The sequence below is a fragment of the Bos indicus genome, chromosome 8, assembly GCF_029378745.1.
Source record: "Bos indicus isolate NIAB-ARS_2022 breed Sahiwal x Tharparkar chromosome 8, NIAB-ARS_B.indTharparkar_mat_pri_1.0, whole genome shotgun sequence".
In the NCBI taxonomy this organism is placed as follows: Eukaryota; Metazoa; Chordata; class Mammalia; order Artiodactyla; family Bovidae; genus Bos; species Bos indicus.
This window is the reverse complement of record NC_091767.1, coordinates 11,299,670-11,313,239: the sequence shown is the minus strand read 5'-3', so window position 1 is coordinate 11,313,239 and position 13,570 is coordinate 11,299,670. Positions and strand designations below refer to the sequence as shown.

Below are 13,570 nucleotides of genomic sequence, written 5' to 3'. Positions count from 1 at the left end.
TTCTCCAACACCACAGTTCAAAAGCTTCAATTTTTTGGAGCTCAGCTTTCTTTACAGTCCAACTCTCACATCCATACATGACTACTGGAAAAACCATAGCTTTGACTAGATGGACCTTTGTTTGCAAAGTAATGTCTCTGTTATTTAATATGCTGTCTAGCTTGGTCATAGCTTTTCTTCAAAGGAGTAAGCATTTTTTAATTTCATGGCTACAATCACCATCTGCAGTGATTTTGGAGCCCCAAAAAATAAAGTCTGTCACTGTTTCCATTGTTTCCCCATCTATTTGCCATGAAGTGATGGGACCAGATGCCATTCTCTTAGTTTTCTGAATATTGAGTTTTAAGCTAGCTTTTTCACTCTCTCATTTTCATCAAGAGGCTCTTTAGTTCCTCACTTTCTGCCATAAGTGTGGTGTCATCTGCATATCTGAGGTTATTAATATTTATCCTGGAAATCTTGATTCCAGCTTCATCCAGCCCTGCATCTCACATGATGTACTCTGCATATAAGTATATGTGTATATATAAGTATATAATAGGTAATTAACCTATTTCTAAAAATGTAGTTCAGGACAGCAGCACCCACCTAAGGATCTAGGAAGGTGGTATGGGGTTTCCCCAATGTATTTAAAATATCTAACAAAGCCAATGAATAAAAAGATAAATAATAAGCACTGGTGAGAGTATAAAGAAACTGTAACTCTTGTCCTTTGCTGGTAGGAGTGTAAAATGGTGTAGCCATTCTGTAAAACATTTGGCAGTTTCTTAAAATGTTAAACATAGAGTTACTGGATGAGCCAAGAATTCCACTCCTAGTCAACTGCGCAAGAGAAATGAAAAGCTACGTCCACACAAAGATTTGTATGTGAATGTTCATAGGAGCATTAACATAGGCAGGAATATCCCCAGGTGGAAAAACCCAAATGTCCATGAACTTGCAAATGGACAAACAGAATGTGGTTTATCCATGCAGTGGAGTACTATTCCAGCAATAAATAGCAATCCAGTACTGATATATGCTCCTATACGGATCAATCTCAAAAATGTGGTGTTAAATGAAAGAGGTTATATGAAACACCACATATTGTATGATTCTGTTTACATGAAATACCCAGAATAGGAACATCTGGAAGGACAGGAAGTAGATTAGTGGTTGCCTAGGGCTGGGGGTGGGAGAAGGCAATGGCACCCCACTCCAGTACTCTTGCCTGGAAAATCCCATGGATGGAGGAGCCTGGTAGGCTGCAGTCCATGGGGTCGCTAAGAGTCAGACACGACTGAGCGACTTCACTTTCACTTTCCACTTTCATGCATTGGAGAAGGAAATGGCAACCCACTCCAGTGTTCTTGCTGGAGAATCCCATGGACGGAGAAGCCTGGAAGGCTGCAGTCCATGGGGTCGCACAGAGTCAGACACGACTGAAGCGACTTAGCAGCAGCAGCAGGGCTGGGGGTAGGAAGGGGAGTGGAGGTAGTGCGGTGAGATTGGAGAGTTTTGACTGCAAAGAGGCATGAGGGCTTCTGTACATGTGTGTGATTCTAAAATTTTGATTGCGGTTAACAGTTACACAACTCAGTAAATTTACTTAAAATTATTAAATTGTACAATTTTTAAAGGCCAGTGGAAGCAGCACATGGATCCTTAGCTGGCAGGCAGATGTACAATGCATGTTTACTAGGCCACAAAATGGGCTGTTCTAGTTAGCATAAAGTTTAAGCCAAATCATGTATAAGCCAAAATGATGTCCCCATATCTCAATATATGAACATTTCTTCCTCAGCTTTTTTTCTCATTTACTGTATTTGTAGAAATAATATTTCCGCCTTTTCCTAGTTTCTTTGCTTCTTGTTCTACTGTATTTAACAACATACTGAGAATCACTTCTTTTTTTGGTTTCCTTTAGGAAAATAATAATATGTGTTAATCAAATGACTATGGATCACTTAATCATCTCTAGGCAATAGTTAGTCTTGGAAATAGCTCTTTCAACAAAGTAGTTATTTAGTTTAGTTATTTTAAGGTAATTAGTACACATATACCGTGCAAATAGGAATTCATGGGGAATTCTTTCTGGGAATCTTCTGTTATTTCCACAATCTTGTTTCTCACAATTTTTCTTAATTGCCAAATTCCATTTAAAAATATAAATATCATCCATTAAAGTGGTGTTGCTGCTGCTGCTGCTGCTAAGTCACTTCAGTCTGTGCGACCCCATAGACGGCAGCCCACCAGGCTCCCCCATCCCTGGGATTCTCCAGGCAAGAACACTGGAGTGGGTTGCCATTTCCTTCTCCAATGCATGAAAGTGAAAAGTGAAAGTGAAGTCGCTCAAGTCGTGTCCGACCCTCAGTGACCCCATGGACTGCAGCCTACCAGGCTCCCCCATCCCTGGGATTCTCCAGGCAAGAACACTGAAGTGGGTTGCCATTTCCTTCTCCAATGCATGAAAGTGAAAAGTGAAAGTGAAGTCGCTCAAGTCGTGTCCGACCCTCAGTGACCCCATGGACTGCAGCCTACCAGGGTCCTCCATCCATGGGATTTTCCAGGCAGGAGTACTGGAGTGGGGTGTCATTGCCTTCTCCGAAAGTGGTGTTAATAATCCATAAATAGAATCTATTCTTTCTAAATAGCTCGTGATTTACAAATATGCACATGTAAATTGACTATACATTTGTAAATCATGTTTTATTTCTATGCGTGGGGAATATTGATTTTTAAAATTATATAATTCAGTTAAAAAGTATGTTAGTTCCTAATCTGTAAATTGGAGCACTTCCAGATTCAGTTACGTCATCTTCTAAAGCATGTATATGCATTATTAACGATTATTTGCATGTATCCCACATATAAATATTTTGGGATGGCTAACAATATACGTCGGAGAAAGCAATGGCACCCCACTCCAGTACTTTTGCCTGAAAAATCCCATGGACGGAGGAGCCTGGTAGGCTGCAGTCCATGGGATTGCTAGAGTCGGACACGACTGAGCGACTTCACTTTCACTTTTCACTCTCATGCATTGGAGAAGGAAATGGCAACCCACTCCAGTGTTCTTGCCTGGAGAATCCCAGGGATGGCGGAGCCTGGTGGGCTGGCGTCTCTGGGGTCGCACAGAGTCGGACACGACTGAATCGACTTAGAAGAAGAAGAATATACGTAGAATGAAAGCAATTTCTATTTTAGACTGATAAGCAAGAACTTCTATCTAACTTTATACGTAGTATTCCTCACTTTGTGTATACATTAAAAATGTATTGTTAATAACAGCAAAAATAAGACAAAAAGGTGAATTACATTAAGATTAAAAACTCAGAAGAAGCTTGCCTGGGCTAGGGGACATGCAGTTTGCAGAAAGATGAAACCCAGGGATATGATTAGTGAGGCATGCTGCTTTGTTTTAAAGTGGCATTCTTTTTCTAAAGATAATAAGAACGAACAATTAATAGCAATTGACTGTAGGCTGTTAAAGAGTTTTTAGAATTAATGCCTATTTTTTTTTCCCAGTCACTTAGAATCTAAAATTTTCTTCTGGAATCGCAGAACAATTTGCATATATGGAACCGATCACTGAATGCAAACCAATTTAAAGTATTAGAGAAAGAATAATAGAGACAAAAATTCAGAGAAAGCTCAAACTCCCAAAATAGTTCAAATGATCATACATGAGGCATACAAGACAAGCAACCTCCAAGTCTGAGGAAGCAGGTAAATCAGTGCCCCCTCCCTGACCGGAAGAAGTCTTAGGGGCAGAATGGCAAAATTTCTTTTTTCACTTAATAAAAGAAAATCCTATGCATTTCCAAATGTAATTTTAATCATTTTTTTCAATAACAAAGTGCTTCAGTTCAGTTCAGTTCAGTTGCTCAGTCATGTCCGACTCTGTGACCCCATGAATCACAGCATGCCAGGCCTCTCTGTCCATCACCAACTCCCGGAGTCCACCCAAACTCACATGCATCGAGTCAGTGATGCCATCCACCCATCTCATCCTCTGTAATCCCCTTCTCCTGACCCCAATCCCTCCCAGCATCAGGGTCTTTTCCAATGAGTCAATTATTCACATGAGGTGGCCAAAGTATTGGAGTTTCAGCCTCAGCATCAGTCCTTCCAATGAACACCCAGGACTGGTCTCCTTTCGAATGGACTGGTTGGATCTCCTTGCAGTCCAAGGGACTCTCAAGAGTCTTCTCCAACACCACAGTTCAAAAGCATCAATTCTTCAGTGCTCAGCTTTCTTCACAGTCCAACTCTCACATCCATACATGACCACTGGAAAAATCATAGCCTTGACTAGACGGACTTTTGTTGGCAAAGTAATGTCTCTGTTTTTTAATATGCTATCTAGATTGGTCATAACTTTCCTTCCAAGGAGTAAGCGTCTTTTAATTTCATGGCTGCAATCACCATCTACAGTGATTTTGGAGCCCCAAAAAATAAAGTTTGACACCGTTTCCACTGTTTCCCTATCTATTTCCCATGAAGTGATGGGACCAGATGCCATGATCTTCGTTTTGAGCTTTAAGCCAACTTTTTCACTCTCCTCTTTCATTTTCATCAAGAGGCTTTTTAGTGCCTCTTCACTTTCTGCCATAAGGGTAGTAACATCTGCATAACTGAGGTTATTGATATTTCTCCAGGCAATCTTGATTCCAGCTTGTGCTTCTTCCAGCCCTGTGTTTCTCATGATGTACTCTGCATATAAGTTAAATAAACAGGGTGACAATATACAGCCTTGACGTACTCCTTTTCCTATTTGGAACCAGTCTATTGTTCCATGTCCGGTTCTAACTGTTGCTTCCTGACCTGCATATAGGTTTCTCAAGAGGCAGGTCAGGTGATCTGGTATTCCCATCTCTTTCAGAATTTCCCACAGTTTATTGTGATCCACACAGTCAAAGGCTTTGTCATAGTCAATAAAGCAGAAATAGATGTTTTTCTGGAAATCTCTTGCTTTTTCGATGAACCAGCGGATGTTGGCAATTTGATCTCTGGTTCCTCTGCCTTTTCTAAAACCATGTTGAACATCATTTATCTAGTTGTATGCAGCCTCTTTCTCTCCCACACACTAACATTTTTATTAGCACTGAGATTTCTGCAGGGTCAGATGCATGTGTTGGTTATCTGAGGGCTTGCATTCTTTTCTGGATCATATAAAAAAGTAATTGACCCTGCACGTGGCTCCTTATTGATTGAACTTCTGATACGTTAGTTTCAAACCCAAAAATGTAACCAGTAATAGGGTCACATTTCTTTACTATTCCAAATCTAGATAAATGGAGGGCTTCCCTGGTGGCTCAGTAGTGAAGATGGATGATGGAAGAACCTCTGGCTTACCAGGACCCAATAAAATAAGGAGGACTCAGGCTTGGTCCTTGCAAAGGCCTTGGTGATCATCTGTGCAGTGTTAAGAAAGAGAAATGCAGAGTACTGTGAGGGCAGATAATATGACTGGTGAGCCACTTGAGGGGGACAAGGAAGGCAACCCCAGATAAGTGACGTTTAACCAGCGACACGAACAGGAGTAAGATTTGGCTCTTTGCTCCTCAACCAAAGTTGGATCCCTTTACCCACTTTCAGTAAAGCCAAACTATTCACACCAGGTTGTGGTGAAGAAAAGTGTAGTGTTTACTGTAGAGTGCCAAGCAAGAAGTTCAGGCCTTTTAAACATTAGCTGCCTGAACTCTCTGCTTGGTCTCCTGCAATAAGTGCTACATTTTTCTTCATCGTAACCCAGGGTCCATAGGCTGGCTTTACTGCCAGTGGGTGAAGGGAACCAAGTCTGGTTTGTTAACATAATCACACTGAGGGGGTTGGAGATCTGATTCCTCCTGGGAATGCTTGAGCAGCAGCAGATGGCCAGTAGAAGGCTGGATCCCAGTGACCAAAGGCTTCACTAACAGGAGATCCTCAGAAGACTCACCTCATCTCTGACCCCTGTGGCCTTTTTACTGGCCAAGCCTGTTGCTGGTTTTGCCCTTTCTTTTAGGACTTTTTCCTTCAGGAGGTCCCTAGTGCACCATGTTAACAATCCTCCAGATGGACGTATCAGATGTACCTGAATCCCAGCAATGGACATCTCTTGGGCTCTATCTGGAGCATTTGCTCCATCCCCCTTTTTTCCTACTGTGCCCTCCACAACCACCAGGATCATAGTTGCGATGTATTAATGAACATGCGCTTGTGGAAACTAGAAAATCTGGGGGAGATTTATAACAGAAATGTACAAATGTTTGCTTTCTGTCCTATGACATTGTCTACTCTTTTTTTTTTTTTCAAGTTACAGCAAAATTTATCAAGTCCAAAACATTCTGAAGTGATTCAATCACCACTTAGCATCAATAGAAATGGTTCGTGATTCTATTGTCCATGTGCAAGTCTCTAAACATTATTAGATGTGTCATTTCTGTGGAATCCCAACAATAATTTGATTTTTAAAAAATCAATGTCAGTACCCTAGACTAAACAAAACCACATGATAATCATCAAAACACAAGAAGAAAGAAGTACTTGTGTTCCGGGGAGAGAGAGAGTAGGAGGGTGCAGACAATTTACAGTTAATAATAGACAAGTCACCTGTGTATCTTTAATCTCCTGAATTCAGTTACTGTTTCAGTGAAAACTTGAGATAGCAAAAAACAGGAGAGTCAAACAATAGAATCTTTCCTACTGAGAAAAAGAAATTAAGTGTGGGAAACTTTCTCCCCTCAGGGCAAAGCAGACGCTAAAGAAGCTGATGGTCACAGGCACGGAGGGGAGCGTAGATAAACGATTTGAAGCTATCAGTACACAGGCTCCCCAGGCCCTCCTGGTGCTTCACTCGCACCCTTAACAACCTGCCCGTATTTAGATGCCCCACCATGGAGAGTTACTGTTACTCACAAAAATGAACCAATTCCTTTAAGCTTCCTAGGACAGGAAAGTGAGCCACCAATCACTGTTCCAGGGTATCTGTGCCTAAAAACATCTTCTTCCCTTACAGGAACAAGAAAATGAGAAGAAAAATTAAATTCACTAGGAAACAAAATATGCAAAGGTCAATCTATATTGTTGATACTTTCAATTAATGATTGATTTTTGTTCTTGGATATGTATCCCTTTAACCTAAATAATTCGGCATAGAATCTAGGACATAGTAGGTGTTCAGTAAATATTTGTTGAATTCATAAATAAATGAATATATATTACATAGTTGATATTCTTAAACTGAGGACATCATTTCCAGGTAGCTCAGTGGTAAAGAATGCGCCTACAGTGCAGGAGATGCAAGAGACATGGGTTCAGTCCCTGGATTGGGAAGATCCCCTGGAGAAGGTGATGGCCACCTACTCCAGTATTCTTGCTTAGAGAATCCTCATGGACAGAGGAGCCTGGTGGGCTACAGCCCATGGGTCACAGAGAATCAGACATGACTGAGCAACTAAACACACACCCCTGCCAGAGTAATTTCAACTTGCATTCACTACACTTGAGGATGCTAGGAACCAGTCAGTATCTTTAAAGAAACCAAATCTGGACACAAAGCAAACATATATTGAGCATTCAGCATGTCTAAGACTCTGTGCTTGGCCATGATGGGTCACTACAAATGCACAAACCAAGGTCTTGCCCTCAAGTTACAAGTTTCTTTCTCCTTCCTGCTCCAGGGGATGTGAAATATTGGCCAAATTGTTGAGGCAGCTGAGCCCACAGAAAATGGCCTTGCTGTGAAAACATCCTTGGCTGTTTGGTGGTGTCAGAGGGGACCATGAGCCCAACCCCAGGTGACAGTGGGAAGGACTGAAGGAGCACCGCGTCAGAGGAGAAGGAAGAGAGTCAAGTGGAAGGAAAAACGGGAAGTGAAAGGGCTGCTGCCCTCCCTGAATTAAAGGTTCACCATCCTCCTGCTCTCAAGAGCATCCATATGTTCTGTCACCCGCCCACAGAGGCGACCAAAACATCAGACCAGTGTTGAAAGGGTCAATGTGGCTTTCTACCAAGAAATATTTTAAAAATAATATATAATATTATTTTTAAATAATAGATATTACTAAATATTTTTGAAAAAATATATAGTATTATTAAAATATTTTAAAAATAATATATAATATCACAGGTTAAATATTATGCTTATTTAATAATTTAAAAGTATTAAATAATATATTCAGTAAATATTACTGAGTAACATTCCATTGTATGGTTTTTTTTTTTTTTTTTTTTTCAGTTTATTTTTGGCTGTGTGGGCTTTTCTCTAGGTGCAGCGAGCGGGGGCTTCTCTCTAATTGCGGTGCTCGGGCTTCTCATGTGGCTGCCTCTCCTGTTTCAGATCATGGGCTTTCGGGTGCAAGGCCTTCAGTAGTTGTGGCTCCCGGGCTCTAGAGCACAGGCTCAGCAGTTGTGGTGCATAGGCTTAGCCAAATGGGATCTTCCGGAACCAGGGACTGAACCCATGTCTCCTGCACTGGTATATGGATTCTTAACCTGGAATCAGCTGCAGTCACCCTGGAAGCCCTGTTTTTTGTTTTTTTTAATTAATCTTTATTGGTGTATGGTTTTTATGTTTATAGTTGTTTACTTATCCATTTACCACTGGATAAGCATTTACATATCTTATTTTCTCTTGGGTAAATACCTGCAAGTGGGATGGCTGGGTCATAGGGGAAGTGTACACTGAATTTTTAAATAACCGCCAAATTGTCTTCCAAAGTGGTGGTGCCATTTCATGTTCCTGCCAGGGATGCATGGGAGTTCCAGTTGCTCTGTATCCTCGCCAGCATTCAGTGTTATCAGTGACTTCTTTTTGTCTTATTTGGTGGGTATTGGTATGTTGTTGTGGTTTTAATTTGCATCTCTCTCGTGACTAACGATGCTGAGCATCTTTTCATATGCTGAGTGGCTAGTTGGTTTAGAACTATATTAGTTGCCATTTGTCTTGAACTTTCATTTGCTTTATAGCCTTTAATAGTTTGCTGGACAAATTAAAATAACATTTGGTAATAATTTGAGACCTAGAATGATGTTATTTTCCTCCACAAAATATTTTCCTTTTTTCCCCTACAAAACACCCAAGTAGATGAGCAGTCTAGGACCAAGATATGAGGGTTTTGTGCAGGCTAGACTAAAATCCAGATCCCGTGCCTCCAGGATGTAGCCTTTGAGTGTTTCAAGTCAGAAAAAGGGATATTATATTAAGGCCTCACTGTTTTTGAAGGAGATGGATACAGTCCCCAAATCTTCATGTATCTGAATTCTCAAATGCTTAGCTCTGTGTCTCAAATGCTTCCAGCAAGTGGCCTCAGAGCCAAATTTCAGCCCGTGGGCTCTGGAGCACAGAGTGGGTCATTTCCTAACGTCTCAGTCAAGCTCTGCCTTTCACTTTTCTTTTCATCATTAGTAAATCATCCTGTCCAAAAGGGCTCTGATTATTTCCTTGTTCTCTCTAAATATCTCGTTAGGTCTCTGATGCTTATGAGAATGTGTGTGTGTTTCAGTTTTTAAAATTGTCTTCAAGTGGGAGGCTTGGTTGGAATCATCTAGCATGCCATTCCTGAAATCTGGAATATAGGCTAATATTCTAATGGAGAAAATAAACAAATGAATATATATTGTGTCAGGTGGTAAAAAGTGCTACAGAGATAAATAACACAGAATAAAGGATACAGGAAGACCAGGGAGGAGGGGAAGAATACTCAGGAAAGATATTTCCTAAATGATAACACATGAACAAATAACCTTGAAAAGTGAGAAAGGTATTTGTTCTAGGAAATCTCTTCTAGGGGTATGTCTGGAACAGAGTATGTACAAAGAGGCAAGAACTCAGGGAACAAGAAATAAAAGTATGAGATGAGAGAGGTAGCTGAGGGAAAGGTTATGTTGTTGCTGTCGTTCAGTTGCTCAGTCATGTCCAACTCTGAGATACCAAACGTGGCCAACTGGAGAAGGGAATGGCACTTCAGTATTTTTGCCTTGCGAACCCAATGAACATACTAAGAGGCAAAAAGGTTATAGCCCAAAAAGGTTATATAGGGCAGGTCATATTGTCTTTGGATTTTACTGTGAATGAGATGAGGAGCCTTTAAAAGTTTTGAGCGAAAGAGTAACTTGATTTTACCTGCAATTTAAATAGATTATTCTCACCTCTAAGTGGAGAACAGAGTGTAGTGCGGGAGGAAGAAAAGAGTCCAACTAGGAGTTTTTGAAATAATTCAGGTGAGGGATTAAATTACAGTAGAAGCCTAGACCAGGTAAAGAGCAATGGAAGTGGTGAAAAGAGCTCAGATTTTTGATAAATAGAATATCGGAGGCAAAATTACTAAATCAGTTTCATTAAAATGTTTAATTTAGCAGTTTTAACTAATTGCAATGATACAGCCAGTTGTGCGTGAGGACACAGACAGTGAGTATATCTGTTTTGTGTGTATGTGATGCTTTGTTTTTCCTTAAGAATTCTGTAGATTGAAGTGCTCTTTGAAAACAAAGAACAAAAATACATTTAGGATTCCCTGGTAGCTCAGCTGGTAAAGAATCTGCCTGCAATGCAGGAGACCTGGGTTCGATCCCTGGGTTGGGAAGATCCCCTGGAGGAGGGCATGGCAACCCACCCCAGTATTCTTGCCTGGAGAATCCCCATGGACAGAGGAGCCTGGCAGGCTACAGTCCATGGGGTTGCAAAGAGTCGGACACTGAGCAACTAAGCACATATTGGAGGTAAAACCAATAGGATTTACTGATGAATGTAGAGTGTCAGAGGAAGACAGAAAATGTAGTTTTGGCTGGGCAACTAGAAAGGCAGAGCTAACATCTTTTGAGATGTAGAAAATGGTACAAAGAGGATTGTCAGTGGAGAGATGGGGCATGGCAGTGGAGAATTGGGAGTTTGATTCAGGACAGGTTAAGTTTGAGATCCTGACTAATATTTAAGTGTAGGTTTGAGTAGATGGTTGATCATGAGTCCTCTTTAGAAAAGAGGGCTAGAAATGCACATTTGGGAATCACTGACATATAGATGCTTTCAAAGCTAAGAGCCTGGGGATGGTATTACAGAGGGAATAAATAAAGAGAAAGAAAATGAAAGGTTTTTAGGGCTCAACACTTAGGAGTCAGAAGATAAAGAGGACTTGAATGATCAGTGGAATAGGAGAACTAGGACAAAGTGATGTCTCAAGCCAAATGAAGACAGCATTTCAAGAAGGAAGCATGCTCATCGGTTCTTGGAGATACAAGCAAAGTCATGAAGTAAGTAACGTCCAGGTCATTGGGACATTTCAGTAGAATAACGAGATGAATAAAGTCAAAATGGTAAATGGTTCCTCTTTTTCTTTAAAAATAGCCTTTATCAAATGTAACAGAGAAGATGCTATATATTATAGCAACATGAGATTTACAAGTTTTCCTCTGAGGTAGTTAATGTGAATTATATTGATAAGCCAGTTGTTCAAACATGCTATACTTATTCTGAATAATCTCATCATTAGTAAAATTAGGGCTTTTAGTATAAAAAAGAATGAAATAATTCCATTAACACCAACATGTATAGACCTAAAGATTATCATACTAAGCAAATAAGTCAGAGAAAGACAAATACCATATGATATCACTTATATGTAGGATCTAAAATTTAACAAAAATAACTTATTTATGAAACAAAAATAGACTAGCAGACATAGAAAACAAGCTTATGGTTAACAAAGGGAAAAGGGGGTAGGGATAAATTAGGAGTTTGGGATTAGCAGGAACAGACTATCATATGTAAAATAAACAACAAGGTCCTACTGTATAGCACAGGGAACTACATTTAATATCCTGTAATTTATCATTAATATTCTGTAATTTATTAACTTATTAAACCATATGAAAAACAATATGTATATATATATATATATATAACTGAATCATTTTTCTATATTCCAGAAACTAACACAAGAATATAAATCAAGTATACTTCAATTAAAAAAAAAAATTAGAGCTTTTAGTATCCTAGAGAGAGATGTACCTTTATTCAAGAAAGAGAGGGCAGGGACTTCTCTGGTGATCCAGTGGCTAAGACTCTGTGCTCCCAATACAGAGGGCCTGGGTTCAGTCCCTGGTCAGGGAACTAGATCCCACATGCTGCAACAAAGATCAAAGATCCTAGATCCTGTGTGCTGCAACTAAGACCCAGTGCAGCCAAATAAATAAATATTAAAAAAAAAAAAGAGAGAGAGAGAGGGCAAATTTTAGAAAAGTAAATCCAAGCAATAAATGCATTTGACAATATTGGCCTTAGAATGACATTTGTTCTTTGGGGAAAAACCGAAGAAAAAGAATTCTAATAAAAAATAAAACTCTCTTGGCAATAGCAAATAACAGCCTTGAATGGTGTCAACTCAACAGATAGAATTTCCTCCCCAACCCCACCATGAAAAATGCTCAGTGGTTTATCCCTTTAGTTATATGAAATATTTCTTTGGCCTCAGAAATAGAATTGTTTACTTTAATTTCTCAATTTTTTTCATATTCTCAATTTTCTCATATTTATTTAACATTCTCATATCCTTTAATATGATAGCAAGTGAGTATTATATAATTTTTGCACTCATACAAAAGTAACATTTGGAGTTTAAAAGAACACAATCTTCTATGTCTATAAATTTTTGAACATTTTCATAAATCTTAAGTACTGCAATTATTTATAAATTGCATATAGCTCTATAATTGGTTCTTTTAGACTTTGGTTTGAAGATAATTTATTTTCTTTTCTCCACGGAATTACATTTATTCGCTTAATTTCCCTGTATAATAAGAAATTCAATTTTCTTTCATCAAAATGATTTCCTGATTGTCTTTCAATTACAATTTTAGTTTCAATATGATATCAAGTAAGTTCAAACTATAAAAGATATTTAAAGTTGGGAATGGTTCCTTTTTCAAGCACATTTTGATAACTTTTATGGGCACAGAAAATCTTTTGGTTTGAGGAAAAATAAGGTGAACTAACAGATAGAATGGATACAACGTAACGTAGTGGTTAAGCATGATAGTGTTGGAGACACGCCTGGGTTTAAATCCCAGGTGTTCTGTACCTAATTTTATAATCTTGAATAAATCACTTATTCTCTCTTAACCTCATTCCTCATCTATAAATGTTGATAATAGTACCTGCCTCATGGGGTTAAGATGATTATATGAGATAACATATAAAAAGCACTTAATACAGACTTCGGTCATGTCTGACTCTTTGAGACCCAATGGACTGTAGCCCACTAGGCTCCTCTGTCCATGGCATTGCCATAACACAGGTTAGGTGCTGAATAAATGATATGCTTTCATTAAGGAATTCCCTGGTGGTCCAGTGGTTAGGACTGGACAATTTCACTGCCATGGTCCAGGTTCAATCCCTGGTTGGGGAACTAAGATTCCACAGGCTGAGCAGTATGGTCAAAAAAAAAAAAAAAGATAAGTATCCGTCATCATCATCAGCATCATCAAAATTGGACAATTTCCAAAGTCAAGTAGTTAAAAAAATTCTAGACTAAGCATGATCAATTCCAAAGGTTGGAATTCGATTTCACAAGAAAGGTATTTATTTATACTAAAGCATATATTATACGCT

General features: G+C 39.3%; 1 long non-coding RNA gene across 3 annotated transcripts in view; it reads left to right on the top strand.

Moving 5' to 3' along the window:
• Positions 1-8,036, top strand: part of LOC109562818 (uncharacterized) — a 37,653-nt gene extending 29,617 nt beyond the window's left edge. For all 3 annotated transcript variants that reach the window (XR_011568001.1, XR_011568003.1, XR_011568002.1), the window contains one exon: positions 7,647-8,036. This is a non-coding gene — a long non-coding RNA (uncharacterized lncRNA). The remainder of the gene's footprint in view (positions 1-7,646) is intronic.
• Positions 8,037-13,570: the final 5,534 nt, after the last annotated feature.